This window comes from Pongo abelii, chromosome 1 (assembly GCF_028885655.2).
Source record: "Pongo abelii isolate AG06213 chromosome 1, NHGRI_mPonAbe1-v2.0_pri, whole genome shotgun sequence".
Lineage (NCBI taxonomy): Eukaryota > Metazoa > Chordata > Mammalia > Primates > Hominidae > Pongo > Pongo abelii.
This window is the reverse complement of record NC_071985.2, coordinates 216,660,835-216,671,338: the sequence shown is the minus strand read 5'-3', so window position 1 is coordinate 216,671,338 and position 10,504 is coordinate 216,660,835. Positions and strand designations below refer to the sequence as shown.

Genomic DNA, 10,504 nt, shown 5'->3' with positions numbered 1-10,504 from the left:
AACACTAGCATAATGGCCAGAAGAGGAGGTATAATGTCACTAGATGGTACTGATAAAGGTGTATTCTGGAAACCCTGAAGCCCTCACTGAAAAAACAAAAGCAGGGAAAGAAATCAGGGAGCAGTGGACCAGAAGAAAGAGTTATAGCTAATAAGCCAACAAAGGAAAGAAAATGGAATGATATAAAAACCATGTAATCACTATGCTGGAACAACTGCTCTCCATGCACTCCAGCCTGGGCGACAGTGAAACCCTGTCTCCAAAAAAAAAAAAAAAAAAAAGCCCACCCCTAGGGCCGGGCACGGTGGCTCACGCCTGTAGTCCTACCACTTGGGGAGGCCCAGGCAGGTTGATCACCTGAGGTCAGGAGTTCAAGACCAGCCTGGCCAACATGGTGAAACCCTGTCTCTACTAAAAATACAAAACAAATAGCCAGGCATGGTGGTGGGTACCTGTAATCCCAGCTACTCAGGAGGCTGAGGTAGGAGAATTGCTAGAACCCTAGGAGGGGAGGTTGCAGTGAGCCGAGGTCACGCCACTGCACTCCAGCCTGGGAAACAGAGCGAGACTCATCTCAAAAAAAAAAAAAAAAAAAAAAAAAAAAATCCTACACTTAAAAGGTCACTGAGGCAAGCAAAAATGTAAAGCAGACCATTGAGAGGCAAAACTCTTTATCTGGTGAATTTAGAGACAATTAGACTTCCTTATTATCTAAAGCAAGAATCTAGTTCCAGGCTTCTTTCCCAAAAATTTATAAGTAACTAGAATTTCTGTTTTTTTCTGTTGTTGTTGTTTGTTTGTTTGTTTGAGACGGAGTCTCACTCTGTTGCCCAGGCTGGAGTGCAGTGGTGCAATCTCAGCTCACTGCTATCTCCATCTCCCGGGTTCAAGCAATTCTCTGCCTCAGCCTCCCGAGTAGCTGGAATTACAGGCGCCTGCCACCACACCCGGCGAATTTTCGTATTTTTAGTAGGAACGGGGTTTCACCATCTTGGCCAGGCTGGTCCTGAACTCCTGACCTCGTGATCCACCCGACTCGGCCTCCCAAAGTGCTGGGATTACAGGTGTGAGCCACTGTGCCCGGCCAGTAACTAGAATTTCTATACCTGGAATACATGTTTATCAAAACTTGTGTAACCCTTGCTGACATTAAGGCACCAAAATGTCTACAAATGTAGTATTCTGTGAGCCACCGCACCCGGCCTACAAAATGTTTTTTTAAAAAATTACTGTGTTGGGAGTGAATTATTGGGCTAATGGCTCATGCCTGTAATCCCAGCACGTCAGGAGGCCAAGATGGGTGGATCACTTGAAGTTAGGAGTTCCAGACCAGCCTGGCCAACATGGTGAAATCCCATCTCTACTAAAAATACAAAAATTAGCTAGGCGTGGTGGCAGGCACCTGTAATCCCAGCTACTCAGGAGGCTGAGGCAAGAGAATTGCTTGAACCCAGGAGGCAGATGTTGCAGTGAGCCGAGATCGTGCCATTGTACTCCAGCCTGGGTGACAAGAGCGAAAAAAAAAAAAAGGAAATCATGATTATTTTTACAATATGGACTTAACCCTGTATTACTCTTCTGAACCTTTCACTTAATATATCGTAACCATCTCTCCAGTCATTGAATGTTTTTCTATAACATTTGCAATGACATCATAGTATCCCATTATATGAATAACCCATGGTTTATTATACAAGTCCCCTACTGCTGAACGTTTAGGTCTTTCTAACTTTTTGCTATTAAAGTCTGGCATGATAGACTCTGCAAGTTAGCCTTCAGATGCCCAGCAAATCCAGTTAACCAGAGCACTGTCCTCTAAGCCTCCTGGTGAATGTGGTTTTGCTGATGGTGGGCAGAGTCCACCCCAGCCGAGCCGCTGGATTTGGCAGGCACTTGGCCTTAGCAACCTGAGGGTGGTAACTCCAATCAGTTACTTGTTTCCCTGTTACCTGAGTTGCAGATTTAGAGCCCTCTGCAGTGAGCAGGTGAGCACCTGGCATGATTCTTTTCTGTTGGGTGGTCCTGGGGGTCACTGGGCCAATCACTACCTGGTGACAGGACAGGGTGACCGGTGGACGGCAGCACTGGGGATTCAAATGACCGCAGCCCGGTCAGGCTGAGCTGAGCAGAGCCAAGTAGTCAGCACAGCAAGGAACCTAGGCTCTTCACAGAGAAGGGAGCTGGAGGCCCCCCCAAGGAGGTAAGCATATGCCACCCTGCGGCAGGGTCCTGTGGGCTTTGGGAGTGAGAGGGTCAAGGGGAGAGGAGCTGTGTTTGCTGTCCCCCTGTTAAAACCTCAAGTGAAGCAGCATGGTATAGAGGAAAGAGCATGGGATTGGAAGCCATTGAACTTCCTGTTGTGTGTCCTTGGGCAAGTGACTGCATGTCTCTGATCCTCAATCTCCCCTTCTATAAAATGGAGATGATCCTAGAACCTGCTTCACGGGAGTGTTCAGAGGGGACTGTGGACAGAGCGGGAACATAGAAGAGGAAGCAGCCAGCAGTGTGGTTCACAACCAGCGCAGGCTGCCCGCAGGGTGCAGGTACTGTCACCAAGGGAGACCCAAGGTGCCCTGGAGGGAGAGGCAAGGACACAGGCCTGAGCCCAGCCCTGGTGATGTGAACACTGGAGTGGGCTTCACAGGGACGGGCAGCATCAGAACTGGACTGGTGAGGTCATGAGCCCACCAGGGCCTGGGTAGGGACATAGCAAGTCTGGGGACTCCAGACAGGGTCACACAGACCTGGGCCATGCTGGGCATCCAGGGGCCGGCTGTGCATACTGGCAGATGTCAGTCAGCCCTCCTGCAGTTGGGCCAGGGACACCTCAGGGAAACTGTGCCCTTCCTTCCAATCTCGGTAACATCACCCTTCCACCCCGAACCCCGGGGAATGGCCCGAATCTCTCCTGACCAACAGCTCTCAGCCCTAGTCCAGGCCACAGTCTTGCTTGCACTGGGCCGGGTTTCAGAGCCCGAAGGGCACACTGGCAGCCTTTAGTGCAGTGTTTCAGATGTCACAAACAGGTTCCTCTCTGACGAAGATGGAACATCCACTGCTTCCCTCCTACCACGCAGGAAACACAGAAGAAACCATCAGCCGCCGGCCTGCTGGCCGTTCTCTCTGGGTACTGTGTTTGGAAAAAGCACAAAATCATTAACTTAAACATGCTTTTTCAAACCAAACACATCCCTCTCTTAGCCCTGGCGATTCAGAGCTGCCTCTCCCTTTGAAAATGAATGATCTCGGCCGGTGCGGTGGCTCACGCCTGTATTCCCAGTACTTTGGGAAGCTGAGGCGGGTGGATCGCGAGGTCAGCAGTCTGAGACCAGCCTGGCCAATATGGTGAAACCCCGTCTCTACTAAAAATACAAAAATTAGCCGAGCGTGGTGGTGGGCGCCTGTAGTCCCAGCCACTCAGGAGGCTGAGGCAGAGGTTGCATTTAGCCGAGATCATGCCACTGCACTCCAGCCTGGGCAATAGAGCAAGGCTCTCTCAAAAAAAACAAAGCATGATTTCATCCAATGCCTTCAATAACAGAAGGAGGTCCAAGTCCAGTGAGAGGGTGGAACGAACATACTGTCACAGTGGAAAGGACACGAGACAGGCGCGCCACCGTGTTGAGTCTCGCGAACAAACTAAGGCCAGAGTGCCTTCCCCAGGGCTGCACGTCAGTCAGGAAAAAAAAAGCATTCTCTCCGACAGGTCAAATCACCGAAGCCTCGGGATCGTCGCTGGGGGCTGTGACGGGGCTGGCATGAAACGTCCCTCTGTCTGGCTGGGCAATGGGTCAGTGTTCAGGAGTTTCAGGCCTTTAAGTCCCGGCCAGACCGCAGGGGGACTCTGCAGCCGGGTCGGGGTTTCGATCCTGCGCTGCAGCCTTGCAACTGCGAGGCCTTGGGGGTCGTGCTTCGTTCGCCTGGTATCCTCGTTCGTGCGTGTAGGAGGCGCCTGGCTTGCCGGGCGGTGCCAAGCGGCAAGAGGGACGGCGCACGAGGCGTGTCCGCCCAGGGCGGCCCCTGTAAGCGCCGCAGACGCGCTGCCCCCGGCGCCCGGCCCCGCCCCAGCCTCCGCCCCACTACCGCGCAGCGCAGGCTCCGCCCCCAGCTTTCCCCGCCCCGCCCGGTCCGGCCCGCTTGGCCTCGGCGGCAGCGGCTGCGGCTAAGGCGCGCGAAGGTAGGAGGCCGGGGGCGCGCGCGTGCGCGGGGGCGGGACGGACGCGCTCCCGGCGGAGGAGGCCGCGCGCCTGGGGGCGGGCTGGAGCCACGTCCCGGGGCTGGGGGCGCTGTGGGTTCCGCGACCGCCGCTGCCCGGCACCGGAGGCCAGGAGAGCGTTCCCAACGGGCTCCTCGGATGCCCCGCCGCGTCCTGCCGCCCATCTTGCCCGGATTGTCGCGGGCCGGGGGCACGACAGGAGACCGGGGCCTGCCCGGGCGCAGCGGCCTGCAGGGCGCAGCCGTCCCTCCGCCGGCCGGGGTGCCTTGGCTCCGCGGGCGGCCGTGGGAGGCCCTCGCGACGGCCTCTGCCCCCCGCAGATGCCCTCTGCAGCTCCTGCGTGCGGGCCACGCCCTGCACTGCCCTCCTCCTGTGGGACCCGGTTTCGTCTTCATTGCAGCCCTGCCGAGTCGGAAGCATCTCCATTGTGCGGATGGGGAAACTGAGGCCCACAGCGCATTGTTGGGCTGGCCACGGAGGCAGGGCCGCCGGATGCTGTGCGGGGATGGGGCCCTGCACCCCTTGCGCCTCTCACCATGCGGCCTCAGGGCCCTGTGCCCGGCAGCGTCTCTGGAGTGGGCATTTTGAACGAGCTCCCTCCTGATTTTTACAGACTTAAGCCTAACGACCATGCTGGGGCGGATGTCTACCCCTCTGGTGACCAGGTCACAGCTCCCTCGGGAAGACGATTGACTGGGGAATGGGGACCCTGGGGAGGAGGCCTTCAGGGTGCCATCTGTCTGTTTACTCCAGAAAACAGAGATTTCTGTTTTCTTTCGCTGGGCTCACAGCAGGTGCTTAATAAACAGATCTTGTGGCGGGAGCAGAGGACAGCGAGGTTCAGGCAAGACTCCAGGAGTCAACCCCTGGATCTCGGAGCCTCCCCACCCGCGCACATTTCCCTGACTTAACCCTCCCCTCCCCAGTCTTTCTCTCAGCCCTTTCCACCCAAGTGGCCCCTGTGGGGGTCACTGCCTGGTTTTCACCCTGAACTTCTGGGATGCGGCAAATGCTGGCTATGTGTTCGCTGGTGTCCTTCCGTGATCCCCGTCTGTGGCTGACATCATCTGTGGCCCAACATGACCCCAGCCAGAGCCGAGGGGAATCATTTCTTTTTCCATTTAACATCCTATGCTATTACTTGGCTCTTAGCATTCATTAATTCATTCAGCAGCTCTTCATGGAGCTTTGGCCTTAGCCCAGGCACTGTGGAAGTGGCAGTGAACTAAGTCAACCTGGCACTTTGGGAGGCTGAGGTGGGAGGACCGCTTGAGCCCAGGAGTTGGAGACTAGCCTGGGCAACATCTCATCTCTACAACAAGTAAAAAATTAGCCAGACATGGTGGCACACACCTGTGGTCCCAGCTACTCAGGAGGCTGAGGTGGGAGGATCCCTTAAGCCCGGGAGGTCAAGGCTGCAATGAGCCATGATTTTGCCACTGCACTCCAGCCTGGACAACAGAGCAAGACCTTGTCTCAAAGAAAAAAAAAAAAGAAAGGAGGAGACAGACAACATACATGTTGGAGAAAATGGAACAGCCACTGGAGGGACCTCTTTAGCTGAGTCAGGGGTAGCTCCTTCAGAAAGTGATATTTTTGAGCCAAAATCTGGCCGACAAGCGGGAGTCAGCTGTGCAAAAGGGGGAAGTGCGTCCCAGGCAGAGGAAATGGCAGCGCAAACGCCCAGAGGTGGGCGCATGCCTGGTGTTTGAGGAATCAAGAAGGCCGTGAGCAGCCGGGTGTGGTGGCTCACGCCTGTAATCCCAGCACTTTGGGAGGCCAAGGTGGGTGGATCACTTGAGGTCAGGAGTTTAAAACCAGCCTGGCCAATATGGTGAAACCTCATCTCTACTAAAAATACAAAAATTAGCTGGGCGTGGTGGTGCATGCCTGTAATCCCAGCTACTCGGGAGGCTGAGGTAGGAGAATTGCTTGAACCCAGGAGGCGGAGGTTGCGGTGAGCTGAGATCGTGCACCACTGCACTCCAGCTCAGGCCTGGGCAACAGAGCAAGACTCTGCCTCAAAAAGAAAGAAAGAAAGAAAGAAAAAAGGCCATGAGCGAGGGGGAGAGAGGAGATGAGGTGGGAGAAGTGGAGTGAGGCCAGATCTGGTGGGCCCTGTGGGCCATGGAAGGACTTTGAACTTCATTTTAGGTGCGGTAAGGGCTAGTAGAGGGCCTCGGGTAGGGGAGGGGTATGACCTTTACTGTGTGAAACTTGAGTGGGTGAGGGGATGAGCAGGGAAGCAGAGAGACCCTCGAGGAGCCATCTCAGCAGTCCAGGCAGTGGCTTATATAATACACATCGGCGTCCTGGGGTGGTGCCAGGCACACAGCAGGCGCTGCAGGATGGCAGTCTTGCTGTTACTGTTTTTGCTTATTTGAGACAGGGTCTTGCTCTGTCACCCAGGCTAGAGGGTAGTGACACAACCACAGCTCATTGCAGCCTCAACTTTCGAGGCTCAAGCAATCCTCCTGCCTCAGCCTCTCAAGGAACTGGGACTACAGGGGGTGCATGCCACCATGCCAGGCCAATTTTTTGTATTTATTTGGCAGAGATGGAGTCTCACTGTGTTGCCAGGGCTGGTCTCAAACTCCTGGGCCCAAGAAGTCCTCCTACCTTGGCCTCCCAAAGTGTTGGGATCACAGGTGTGAGTCACTGCACCCGGCTTGCTGTTATTATTTAAAACTCTGGGCTGGGTGCGGTGGCTCATGCCTATAATCCCAGCACTTTGAGAGGCCGAGGCGGGTAGATCACTTGAGGTCAGGAGTTTGAGACCAGCCTGGCCAACATGGTGAAACCCTGTCTCTACTAAAAATACAAAAATTAGCTGGGCGCGGTGGTGCATACCTGTAATCCCAGCTACTCAGGAGGCTGAGGCAGGAGAATTGCTTGAGCCCAGGAGACGGAGGTTGCAGTGAGCCGAGATCGTGCCATTGCACTCCAGACTGGGTGACAGAGCGAGACTCCATCTCAAAAACAAAACAAAACAAAACAAAAAACAAAAACCCTTTGGAATCAGGCACACCTAGGTTGTGGCTGTGACTTGAGCTCTTTGTGGCTGGGTGCATTGGAGCCAATTATTTAACTTTGCTGAGACTTCACACTGTCATCTGTAAAGTGAGCAGGGTGGTGCCGGAAGTGTTAAAGCAGGTAAGGGACAGATGTAACGTTTTGGGCACAGAGCCTGGCTCATGGTTGGTTCAATATTTTTGTCATAATTTCTAGTCAGCAGCAGGAGGATAACGAAGGGGTAAGCGGATAAGAGCAGCTGCTATGTTTGAAGCAAGTAATCTTTGAAGGGCCTTTTGGCTAGTTCCTGCCGCTAGCCCTGGCAAAAGGCAGGTTTGGAGGGTGGTAGTGGGGAGGGAAGGGTACAAAGGGTGTCTCCTCTGTATTTGGTCACCAAATAATGGCTCAGCATCTAGAACAAGGCACAGGGTTCTAGCTTGGGTGCTAGAAAGAGCCAATAATACTCCTGATAGTAATGATAACAGTAGTAATAGCCAACACTCACCCGCTGTTCAACTGCAGGTAGTAATTAAGGTAACACTAGCTAATGTGATAGTGAAACCCTGAATTCTCAGAGGCTTAGCACAATAGAAGTTTATTTCTCATTCATGAAAAGTCCTGTTGGGTGTTTGGCAGGTGGCTTTCTATGTGGTGACCCAGGGACCGAGATCCCTTCTGTCTTGTGGTTGCGGCATCCCCTAGGACCTTGGAGTTATTTCCTTCTAGCTGATGGACCAGGAAGGAGAGAAATAATTTTATGGGCCAAGCCTAAAGTGGCACGCTTTCTTTCTGTCTTAATTCTGTGGACCAGAACTTGACCACATGGCCATATCTGACTGCAAGGGAGTCTGGGAAATGGCTTTTAGCCATATTCCTAAGAGGTGTTGGAAATGCTTTGTGGTGGGCACATTGCAGTTTCTGCCACACCATATCCAGGCATATAGCTTAGCATGGAGTATTTTATTTAATGCTCATGCTAGAAACAGGCACCATTATTATCCCATTTTGCAGATGAGGAAACTGAGGCTCAGAGAAGTGAAGACACTGGTGCAGGGTCACACAGCTGGTGAGGGGCTGGTGAGCCAAGACTGGAGTCCAGGTGGCCAGATGCTGAAGCTGTTAGCATCCAGATTTCTAAGAGGAATTCAGTCATTTTTTTTTTTGGAGAATTGGGTGGAAGCAGTGGACACATACTCGGGGTTCAGATATGACTTCCTGGGACCCACAGAACCCAGCAGGACTCTGGGGGAGAACTTTGGGGATGGAGCCAAGGGTGGGTGTCACCTGGTGCCAGGGCTGACATCCTGTCTCCTTCCCTCAACCCTTAGGGCTGTGGTCAGGAGAAGGCACAGAATAATTCAGTTCAGTCCCCCAAGGACATCTGGGGCCCCCTCTGCTGAGCTGGGCTTGCAGGGCTGGACATGCTGGTCCAGGGTATTTGCGGCTTCCCCCCTGCTCTGGTGGGCAGGTGTGCAGCCTGTAGAGGGGATTTTTGGAGGCTGCCTAGAGGTAGAAGAGTGGGCGTCCCTGCGGTTTGTAGTGGCAGCTCTATCTGCTGGCCGGTTTCGTGGTTTTTTTTTTTGTTTTTTTTCTTTTTTTGAGACAGAGTCTCTCTCTGTCACCCAGGCTGGAGTGCAGTGGTGCGATCTCAGCTCACTGCAACCTCTGCCTCCCAGTTTCAAGTGATTCTTGTGCCTCAGCCTCCCGAGTAGGTGGGACTACAGGCACCCACCACCATGCCCAGCTAATTTCTGTATTTTTAGTAGAGATGGGGTTTCACCACGTTGGCCAGGCTGGTCTAGAATTCCTGACCTCTAGCGATCCACCTGCCTCGGCCTCCCTGTGCTGGGATTACAGGCGTGAGCCACCGCACCCGGCCAGTGGCTGGTTTAGTTTTGCCCAAATCTGGCTTGCTTGCCATTGCAACTAGGTAACATTTATCTTTTCGGCCCTGTTTCTTGGTTTTCCATTTGCAGGGCAGGTTCCTTAGTTGGGCATGAGCGGTCCAGCCTGGACTGATGAGCATTTATACAGCACCGTGGCATTCTGGGTCTGACCTAGATACAGAAGTAGAGCCTCAAAGCGCAAATGCTTGAGTCACTCACTGGGAGGCTGCTGGTCTAAGTGGAATGAGCTTTGGGCTCACCACTTCCCTGAAGCATGTCGCCTTGAATAGGTGAGAGCCCAATCTCTCTGAGCCTCAGTTTTCTTGTCTGGAAATGGGTTGAAGCAAGGATTTAATGAGATAATGTGAATATGCCCCCTTTGGGGCACAGCATGGAGCAGAGGGCACCCAGGGGCGGAGGGCTGAGACATAGCAGTGTAGCAGGACGAGCTGCAGGCAAAACTCCTCAGGCACTGGGTTAAAGAAGGAAGGAGCTTTATTTGGCCGAGAACTTTGGGAGACTTGCGTCTTAAAAGCCGAGCTCCTCGAGTGAGCAATTCCTGTCCTTTTTCGGGGCTTACAACTCTAAGGACAGGAGCCCAGACACGTGATGCTAATGATGATAGGAACAGCGGCCACCATTGGCTAATAGCTCACCACCTGCCAGGTGTGGTAGGTACTATCAGTCTCATTTTTTTGTTGTTTTTGGTAGGACAGAGTCTCGCTATGTTGCCCAGGCTGGTCTCAAACTCCTGGGCTCAAGCGATTCTCCCATTTTGGCCTCCCAAAGTGCTGGGATTATAGACCTGAATCACCACACTCGGTCTAGTCTCATTTTATTTTATTTTATTTTTTTGAGACAGACTCTTGCCCTGTCACCCAGGCTGGAGTGCTGTGGCACAATCTTGGCTCACTGCAATCTCCTCCTCCTGGGTTCAAGTGATTCCCCTGCCTCAGCCTCCTGAGTAGCTGGGATTACATGCACATGCCACCACACCGCGGCTAATTTTTTATTTATTTATTTATTTATTTATTTATTTATTTATATTTTTGAGACGGAGTCTTACTGTGTCGCCAGGCTGGAGTGCAGTGGCATGATCTCAGCTCACTGCAACCTCTGCCTCCCAGGTTCAAGCGATTCTCCTGACTCAGCCTCCCAAGTAGCTGGGACTACAGACGCGCACCACCATGCCTAGCTAATTTTTGTATTTTTAATAGAGACAGGGTTTCACCATGTTGGCCAGGATGGTCTTAATCTCTTGACCTCCTGATCCGCCCACCTCAGCCTCCCAAAGTGCTGGGATTACAGGCTAATTTTCGTATTTTTAGTAAAGATGGGGTTTCACTATGTTGGCCAGGCTGGTCTCAAACTCCTGACCTAAAGTGATCTG

The 10,504-nt window shown here is 53.1% G+C and overlaps 1 protein-coding gene across 5 annotated transcripts in view; it reads left to right on the top strand.

The window, feature by feature from the left end:
* The first annotated feature begins 4,108 nt into the window (after positions 1-4,108).
* The window catches only part of CROCC (ciliary rootlet coiled-coil, rootletin), a 59,471-nt gene continuing 53,075 nt past the window's right edge, over positions 4,109-10,504 (top strand). For 2 of the 5 annotated variants that reach the window (XM_063719894.1, XM_054556224.2), the window contains exon 1: positions 4,109-4,177. The gene's annotated coding sequence lies outside the window, so the exon portion shown is untranslated. The remainder of the gene's footprint in view (positions 4,178-10,504) is intronic. The other 3 variants (XM_063719899.1, XM_054556238.2, XM_054556232.2) reach the window with 2 other exon arrangements.